Here is a 10,000-nt window from a genome sequence, read left to right as displayed (position 1 = left end):
ACTGTTGTAGGGGTAGGAAAGACTGTTGTAGGGGTAGGGAAGACTGGTGTAGGGGTAAGGAGGACTGTTGTAGGAGTAGGGAGGACTGTTGTAGGGGTAGGGAGGACTGTTGTAGGGGTAAGGAGGACTGTTGTAGGGGTAGGGAGGACTGTTGTAGGGGTACGGAGGACTGTTGTAGGGGTAAGGAGGACTGTTGTAGGGGTAGGGAGGACTGTTGTAGGCGTAGGGAGTGCTGTTGTAGGGGTAGGGAAGACTGTTGTAGGGGTAGGGAGGACTGTTGTAGGGGTAGGGAGGACTATTGTAGGGGTAGGGAGGACTGTTGTAGGGGTAAGGAGGACTGTTGTAGGGGTAGGGAGGACTGTTGTAGGGGTAGGGAGTGCTGTTGTAGGGGTAGGGAAGACTGTTGTAGGGGTAGGGAAGACTGTTGTAGGGGTAGGGAGGACTGTTGTAGGGGTAGGGAGGACTGTTGTAGGGGTAGGGAGGACTGTTGTAGGGGTAAGGAGGACTGTTGTAGGGGTAGGGAGGACTGTTGTAGGGGTAGGGAGGACTGTTGTAGGGGTAGGGAGGACTGTTGTAGGGGTAGGGAAGACTGTTGTAGGGGTAAGGAGGACTGTTGTAGGGGTAGGGAGGACTGTTGTAGGGGTAGGGAGGACTGTTGTAGGGGTAAGGAGGACTGTTGTAGGGGTAGGGAGGACTGTTGTAGGGGTAGGGAGGACTGTTGTAGGGGTAGGGAAGACTGTTGTAGGGGTAAGGAGGACTGTTGTAGGGGTAGGGAAGACTGTTGTAGGGGTAAGGAGGACTGTTGTAGGGGTAGGGAGGACTGTTGTAGGGGTAGAGAGGACTGTTGTAGGGGTAGGGAGGACTGTTGTAGGGGTAGGGAAGACTGTTGTAGGGGTAAGGAGGACTGTTGTAGGGGTAGGGAGGACTGTTGTAGGGGTAGGGTAGACTGTTGTAGGGGTAAGGAGGACTGTTGTAGGGGTAGGGAGGACTGTTGTGGAGGTAGGGAGGACTGTTGTAGGGGTAGGGAGGACTGTTGTAGGGGTAAGGAGGACTGTTGTAGGGGTAGGGAGGACTGTTGTAGGGGTAGGGAAGACTGTTGTAGGGGTAAGGAGGACTGTTGTAGGGGTAGGGAGGACTGTTGTAGGGGTAAGGAGGACTGTTGTAGGGGTAGGGAGGACTGTTGTAGGGGTGGGGAGGACTGTTGTAGGGGTAGGAAAGACTGTTGTAGGGGTAGGGAAGACTGTTGTAGGGGTAAGGAGGACTGTTGTAGGAGTAGGGAGGACTGTTGTAGGGGTAGGGAAGACTGTTGTAGGGGTAAGGAGGACTGTTGTAGGGGTAGGGAGGACTGTTGTAGGGGTAGGGAGGACTGTTGTAGGGGTAGGGAGGACTGTTGTAGGGGTAGGAGGACTGTTGTAGGGGTAGGGAGGACTGTTGTAGGGGTAGGGAGGACTGTTGTAGGGGTAGGGAAGACTGTTGTAGGTGTAAGGAGGACTGTTGTAGGGGTAGGGAGGACTGTTGTAGGGGTAAGGAGGACTGTTGTAGGGGTAGGGAGGACTGTTGTAGGGGTAGAGAGGACTGTTGTAGGGGTAGGGAGGACTGTTGTAGGGGTAGGGAGGACTGTTGTAGGGGTAAGGAGGACTGTTGTAGGGGTAGGGAGGACTGTTGTAGGGGTAGGGAAGACTGTTGTAGGGGTAAGGAGGACTGTTGTAGGGGTAGGGAGGACTGTTGTAGGGGTAGGGAGGACTGTTGTAGGGGTAGGGAGGACTGTTGTAGGGGTAGGGAAGACTGTTGTAGGGGTAAGGAGGACTGTTGTAGGGGTAGGGAGGACTGTTGTAGGGGTAAGGAGGACTGTTGTAGGGGTAGGGAGGACTGTTGTAGGGGTAGAGAGGACTGTTGTAGGGGTAGGGAGGACTGTTGTAGGGGTAGGGAGGACTGTTGTAGGGGTAAGGAGGACTGTTGTAGGGGTAGGGAGGACTGTTGTAGGGGTAGGGAAGACTGTTGTAGGGGTAAGGAGGACTGTTGTAGGGGTAGGGAGGACTGTTGTAAGGGTAGGGAAGACTGTTGTAGGGGTAGGGAAGACTGTTGTAGGGGTAAGGAGGACTGTTGTAGGGGTAGGGAGGACTGTTGTAGGGGTAGGGAAGACTGTTGTAGGGGTAAGGAGGACTGTTGTAGGGGTAGGGAGGACTGTTGTAGGGGTAAGGAGGACTGTTGTAGGGGTAGGGAGGACTGTTGTAGGGGTAGGGAGGACTGTTGTAGGGGTAGGAAAGACTGTTGTAGGGGTAGGGAAGACTGGTGTAGGGGTAAGGAGGACTGTTGTAGGAGTAGGGAGGACTGTTGTAGGGGTAGGGAGGACTGTTGTAGGGGTAAGGAGGACTGTTGTAGGGGTAGGGAGGACTGTTGTAGGGGTACGGAGGACTGTTGTAGGGGTAAGGAGGACTGTTGTAGGGGTAGGGAGGACTGTTGTAGGGGTAGGGAGTGCTGTTGTAGGGGTAGGGAAGACTGTTGTAGGGGTAGGGAAGACTGTTGTAGGGGTAGGGAGGACTGTTGTAGGGGTAGGGAGGACTGTTGTAGGGGTAGGGAGGACTGTTGTAGGGGTAAGGAGGACTGTTGTAGGGGTAGGGAGGACTGTTGTAGGGGTAGGGAGTGCTGTTGTAGGGGTAGGGAAGACTGTTGTAGGGGTAGGGAAGACTGTTGTAGGGGTAGGGAGGACTGTTGTAGGGGTAGGGAAGACTGTTGTAGGGGTAGGGAGGACTGTTGTAGGGGTAAGGAGGACTGTTGTAGGGGTAGGGAGGACTGTTGTAGGGGTAGGGAGGACTGTTGTAGGGGTAGGGAGGACTGTTGTAGGGTAGGGAAGACTGTTGTAGGGGTAAGGAGGACTGTTGTAGGGGTAGGGAGGACTGTTGTAGGGGTAGGGAGGACTGTTGTAGTCGTAAGGAGGACTGTTGTAGGGGTAGGGAGGACTGTTGTAGGGGTAGGGAGGACTGTTGTAGGGGTAGGGAAGACTGTTGTAGGGGTAAGGAGGACTGTTGTAGGGGTAGGGAGGACTGTTGTAGGGGTAAGGAGGACTGTTGTAGGGGTAGGGAGGACTGTTGTAGGGGTAGAGAGGACTGTTGTAGGGGTAGGGAGGACTGTTGTAGGGGTAGGGAAGACTGTTGTAGGGGTAAGGAGGACTGTTGTAGGGGTAGGGAGGACTGTTGTAGGGGTAGGGTAGACTGTTGTAGGGGTAAGGAGGACTGTTGTAGGGGTAGGGAGGACTGTTGTGGAGGTAGGGAGGACTGTTGTAGGGGTAGGGAGGACTGTTGTAGGGGTAAGGAGGACTGTTGTAGGGGTAGGGAGGACTGTTGTAGGGGTAGGGAAGACTGTTGTAGGGGTAAGGAGGACTGTTGTAGGGGTAGGGAGGACTGTTGTAGGGGTAAGGAGGACTGTTGTAGGGGTAGGGAGGACTGTTGTAGGGGTGGGGAGGACTGTTGTAGGGGTAGGAAAGACTGTTGTAGGGGTAAGGAGGACTGTTGTAGGGGTAGGGAGGACTGTTGTAGGAGTAGGGAGGACTGTTGTAGGGGTAGGGAGGACTGTTGTAGGGGTAAGGAGGACTGTTGTAGGGGTAGGGAGGACTGTTGTAGGGGTAGGGAGGACTGTTGTAGGGGTAGGGAGGACTGTTGTAGGGGTAAGGAGGACTGTTGTAGGGGTAGGGAGGACTGTTGTAGGGGTAGGGAGGACTGTTGTAGGGGTAGGGAAGACTGTTGTAGGTGTAAGGAGGACTGTTGTAGGGGTAGGGAGGACTGTTGTAGGGGTAAGGAGGACTGTTGTAGGGGTAGGGAGTGCTGTTGTAGGGGTAGAGAGGACTGTTGTAGGGGTAGGGAGGACTGTTGTAGGGGTAGGGAAGACTGTTGTAGGGGTAAGGAGGACTGTTGTAGGGGTAGGGAGGACTGTTGTAGGGGTAGGGTAGACTGTTGTAGGGGTAAGGAGGACTGTTGTAGGGGTACGGAGGACTGTTGTGGAGGTAGGGAGGACTGTTGTAGGGGTAGGGAGGACTGTTGTAGGGGTAAGGAGGACTGTTGTAGGGGTAGGGAGGACTGTTGTAGGGGTAGGGAAGACTGTTGTAGGGGTAAGGAGGACTGTTGTAGGGGTAGGGAGGACTGTTGTAGGGGTAAGGAGGACTGTTGTAGGGGTAGGGAGGACTGTTGTAGGGGTGGGGAGGACTGTTGTAGGGGTAGGAAAGACTGTTGTAGGGGTAGGGAAGACTGTTGTAGGGGTAAGGAGGACTGTTGTAGGAGTAGGGAGGACTGTTGTAGGGGTAGGGAAGACTGTTGTAGGGGTAAGGAGGACTGTTGTAGGGGTAGGGAGGACTGTTGTAGGGGTAGGGAAGACTGTTGTAGGGGTAAGGAGGACTGTTGTAGGGGTAGGGAGGACTGTTGTAGGGGTAGGGAGGACTGTTGTAGGGGTAAGGTGAACTGTTGTAGGGGTAGGGAGGACTGTTGTAGGGGTAGGGAGGACTGTTGTAGGGGTAGGAAAGACTGTTGTAGGGGTAGGGAAGACTGTTGTAGGGGTAAGGAGGACTGTTGTAGGAGTAGGGAGGACTGTTGTAGGGGTAGGGAGGACTGTTGTAGGGGTAAGGAGGACTGTTGTAGGGGTAGGGAGGACTGTTGTAGGGGTAGGGAGGACTGTTGTAGGGGTAGGGAGGACTGTTGTAGGGGTAGGGAGGACTGTTGTAGGGGTAGGGAGGACTGTTGTAGGGGTAAGGAGGACTGTTGTAGGGGTAGGGAGGACTGTTGTAGGGGTAAGGAAGACTGTTGTAGGGGTAGGGAGGACTGTTGTATGGGTAGGGAAGACTGTTGTAGAGGTAGGGAAGACTGTTGTAGGGGTAAGGAGGACTGTTGTAGGGGTAGGGAGGACTGTTGTAGGAGTAAGGAGGACTGTTGTAGGGGTAAGGAGGACTGTTGTAGGAGTAAGGAGGACTGTTGTAGGGGTAGGGAGGACTGTTGTAGGGGTAGGGAAGACTGTTGTAGGGGTAGGGAGGACTGTTGTAGGGGTAGGGAGGACTGTTGTAGGGGTAGGGAAGACTGTTGAATGGGTAGGGAAGACTGTTGTAGGAGTAAGGAGGACTGTTGTAGGGGTAAGGAGGACTGTTGTAGGAGTAAGGAGGACTGTTGTAGGGGTAGGGAGGACTGTTGTAGGGGTAGGGAGGACTGTTGTAGGGGTAGGGAGGACTGTTGTAGGGGTAAGGAGGACTGTTGTAGGGGTAAGGAGGACTGTTGTAGGAGTAGGGAGGACTGTTGTAGGGGTAGGGAGGACTGTTGTAGGGGTAGGGAGGACTGTTGTAGGGGTAGGGAGGACTGTTGTAGGGGTAGGGAGGACTGTTGTAGGGGTAGGAAGGACTGCTGTAGGGGTAGGGAGGACTGTTGTAGGGGTAGGGAGGACTGTTGTAGGGGTCCCACACTACCGGCGCCACCAGGCAGGAGGCGGGGAGTATGTGAGTTGGATCCATTGGCCGCTCCTCTGTGTCATACAGCCGGGACAATGCTTCTGCCTTCACGTTCTGGGAGCCTGGTCTATAGGAAAGGGTAAACACAAAACGGGTGAAAAACATGGCCCACCTTGCCTGGGGAGGGTTCAGTCTCCTCGCTGCCCGGATGTACTCCAGTTTGCAGTGTTCAGTCCAGACGATAAAAGGGTGTTTAGCCCCCTCAAGCCAATGTCTCCACGTCTTCAAGGCCTTGACGACAGCCAACAGCTCCCAGTCCCCCACGTCATTGTTTCGCTCCGCCGGGCTGAGCTTCTTCGAGAAGAAGGCACAGGGGCGGAGCTTTGGTGGCGTACCCGAGTGCTGAGAGAGCACAGCTCCTATCCCAGCCTCGGACGCGTCCACCTCCAATATGAACGCCAAAGAGGGATCCGGATGGGCCAGCACGGGAGCCGAGGTAAACAGAGCCCTCAGGTGACTAAAAGCCTTGTTCGCCTCAGCCGACCACTGCAAGCGTACCGGGCCCCCCTTCAGCAGTGAGGTAATGGGAGCCGATACCTGACCAAAACCCCGGATAAACCTCCGGTAGTAGTTGGCAAACCCTAAGAACCGCTGCACCTCCTTTACCGTGGTGGGAGTCGGCCAATTACGCACGGCTGAAATGCGGTCACTCTCCATCTCCACCCCTGAGGTGGAAATGTGATACCCTAGGAAGGAGACGGACTGCTGGAAGAACAGGCATTTCTCAGCCTTGACGTACAGGTCATGCTCCAACAGGTGACCAAGCACTTTGCGCACCAGGGACTCATGCGCATGTAGCGGAGTATATCAGAATGTCATCAATATACACCCTACACCCTGCCCATGCAGGTCCCTGAAAATCTCGTCTACAAAACCTTGGAAGACTGATGGCGCATTCATCAACCCGTACGGCATGACGAGGTACTCATAGTGCCCAGAGGTGGTACTGAAAGCCGTCTTCCACTCGTCTCCCTCTCGGATACGCACCAGATTGTAAGCTCTCCTGAGATCTAATTTGGTGAAGAAGCGCGCCCCGTGCATTGACTCAATTGTTGTGGCTATGAGCGGTAGCGGGTAACTATACCTCACCGTGATCTGGTTCAGACCCCGATAGTCTATACACGGGCGCAGACCTCCCTCCTTCTTCTTCACAAAAAAGAAACTCGAGGAGGCGGGTGAAGTGGAGGACCGAATGTACCCCTGACGCAGAGATTCGGAGACATATGTTTCCATAGCCTCCGTCTCCGCCTGTGAGAGGGGATACACGTGACTCCTGGGAAGTGCAGCGTCTACCAGGAGATTTATTGCACACTCGCCCAGTCGATGGAGTGGTAATTGAGTCGCCTTCCTTTTGGAGAAGGAGAGACCCAAATCGGCATATTCAAGGGGAATGCGCACGGTGGAGACCTGGTCTGGACTTTCCACCGTAGTAGCACCAACGGAAACCCCAAAACACCTCCCCTAGCCCTCTTGCGACCACCCTGTGAGAGCCCTCTGTGGCCAAGAAACAGTGGGGTCATGACACGCTAACCAGGAAGACACTAAGTCTCTCCTTGTGATCCCCTGCGTCACCATGCCCAGAGGTGCGGTGGCCTCCCTAATCAACCCTGACCCTAATGGCCTCAGATGGAAGAGGCGTTCACCCGCCGCTCTACCCTCGGGCAGGTGGTCGAAGACCGGGTGAACTCCTCAAACTGGTCCAACGCCGCATCTCCCTCGCTCCACATGGCATTGGCCCACTCCAGGCCTTTCCCGGTGAGGCACGAGGCGAGGGCGGACACCCTCTCACGGCCGTCCCATCATATTCCTGGGGAAGGGAGAGACGAATCCCACTAGGACCAGGAGAAGGAGGGGCGCGTAGTGGAGACCCCGGCTGTGCTGGTCGAGGCACTGGGAGAACTCCGTGTCTCTCCCAAATCAAATCAAATCACATTTTATTTGTCACATACACATGGTTAGCAGATGTTAATGCGAGTGTAGCGAAATGCTTGTGCTTCTAGTTCCGACAATGCAGTAATAACCAACGAGTAATCTAACCTAACAATTCCACAACTACTACCTTATACACACAAGTGTAAAGGGATAAAGAGTATGTATATAAAGATATAAGAATGAGTGATGTCTGTAGGGTAGTAATACAGAACGGTCCAGCGGTCCATTGTCTGGACAACGCGGTCCATGGTGGTGCCAAGATGGTGGAGCATAGCTGCGTTCTCCCGGACATTCTCCTCCACTCCTATACCCAGGATACCTGCCCCTGCTGACTCCATAAGTTTGGTCCGGGACTGATTTACAACGGCGCAGTTTAATTTTACGGCTAGGGGTTCCGCTAGCGGAATACGTTTCGACAACATCCGGTGAAATTGCAGAGCGCGAAAGTCAAAATAAATTATTATTAACTTTCATACAATCACACGTGCAATACACCAAAATGCAGCTTAACTTCTTGTTAATCCAGCCACTGTGTCAGATTTCAAAAAGGCTTTACGGTGAAAGCAAACCATGCTATTGTCTGAGGACAGCACCCCATCAAACAAACACATGACAATCATAATTCAACCTGCAAGGCGCAACACAAAACTCAGAAATAACGATATAATTCATGCCTTACCTTTGAAGATCTTCTTCTGTTGGCACTCCAGTATGTCCCATAAACATCACAAATGGTCCTTTTGTTCGATTAATTCCGTCGTTATATCCCCAAAATGTCCATTTATTTGCCGCATTTGATTCAGAAAAACACCGGTTCCAACTCGACCAACATGACTACCATGTAAGTTACCTGTAATCTTGGTCCAAACATTTCAAACAACTTTCCTAATCCAACTTTAGGTATTTTTAAATGTAAATAATCGATAAAATTTAAGACGGAATACACTGTGTTCAAATGCGGCTAAAATGAAAGTGGAGCGAGCTTCAGGTCACGCGCCCCAAACAAAAGAGTACACTAGGCTGGACCCTCGTTCTGAATAGCCGTACTTCTTCATTTCTCTAAAGAAAAACATCAACCAATTTCTAAAGACTGTTGACATCTAGTGGAAGCCCTAGGAACTGCAACCAAGTGCCACAGAAATCTAGGTTCCCATAGAAACCCAATTGAAAACACAGTGAACTCAAAAACAAATTCCTGGATGGTTTGTCCTCAGGGTTTTGCCTGACAAATACGTTCTGTTATACTCACAGACATTATTTTAACAGTTTTAGAAACTAGAGTGTTTTCTATCCAAATCTACCAATGCATATATGCATATCCTAGCTTCTGTGCCTGAGTAGCAGGCAGTTTACTTTGTGCACGCTTTTCATCCGGACGTGAAGATACTGCCCCCTATCCCATACAGGTTTTAATAAACAAAACCACCGTAAACAGAACAAATAAGTCAACGGGTAAACAAAACCCGTAAATCACCAGCACAATGTGCAAAACCACTATAATAAACAATTCCGGACAAGGACATTGGGGGGGAACAGAGGGTTAAATGCACAATATGTAATGATGGAATTAAAACCAGGTGTATGGGAAGACATGACAAAACAAATGGAAAATGAAAGGTGGATCGGCGATGGCTAGAAGACCGGTGACGTCGACCGCCGAATGCCGCCCGAACAAGGAGAGGGACCAACTTCGGCGGAAGTTGTGACACGCACGCACGCACGCACACACACACACACACACACACACACACACACACACATAGTGGGAACCAAATACACACAGGGAGTAGACACAGAACACACAGAGTGAGAACAGAGTGAGGCATTGTGAGCTGGACACAGCTGCTCCTACCCAAGAAAGAGAGAGCCAGAGTGAGAGAGGGAGGGAGCAGGATTAAGCGAGAGAGAAGAGGAGAGGTACCGGTGCCCACAAATCCCAAACCCTCTTCGTCTCTCCCGCTTTTCCCCTCTCTCTCCCGCTGGCAGTCTAAGTGCCTGTGCTGAGATGTAGGATACCACACTCTTCCCTTCTCTATTTATACCCACTAGCCCTCTCTACATGCTCCACCCAGCTCTCTCCACCCCACCACTCCAGCCAGCCCCAGCCAGGTCTCTCCACCCCACTCCATCCAGCCCCATCCAGCTCTCTCCAACCCACCCCACTCCAGGAAAGCCCCATCCAGCTCTCTCCACCCCACCCCACTCCAGCCAGCCCCATCCAGCTCTAGCTAAACCAGGCATGGTATGCATCTTTCATCTGTGGAGCTGCTGGCTGGCTGACCTATATTCCTCAGTCTGGTCAGTCAGTCACAGCCCAGAGACTTTACACCCAGAGCCCAGAGCCCAGAGCCCAGAGCCCAGAGCCCAGAGACCAGAGACCAGAGCCCAGAGCCCAGAGCCCAGAGCCCAGAGCCCAGAGCCCAGAGCCCAGAGACCAGATCCCAGAGACCAGAGACCAGAGACCAGAGACCAGAGACCAGAGACCAGAGCCCAGGGAACAGCAATGTACTGCCCTGATCCCCTTCCCAGCCTAGTTCTACTCTGCTTAAGCCCTTTACACCCAGAGCCCAGCAATGCACAGCCCTG

Source organism: Salvelinus fontinalis, unplaced genomic scaffold (genome assembly GCF_029448725.1).
Source record: "Salvelinus fontinalis isolate EN_2023a unplaced genomic scaffold, ASM2944872v1 scaffold_0019, whole genome shotgun sequence".
NCBI lineage: Eukaryota > Metazoa > Chordata > Actinopteri > Salmoniformes > Salmonidae > Salvelinus > Salvelinus fontinalis.
This window is presented reverse-complemented; position numbering follows the sequence as displayed.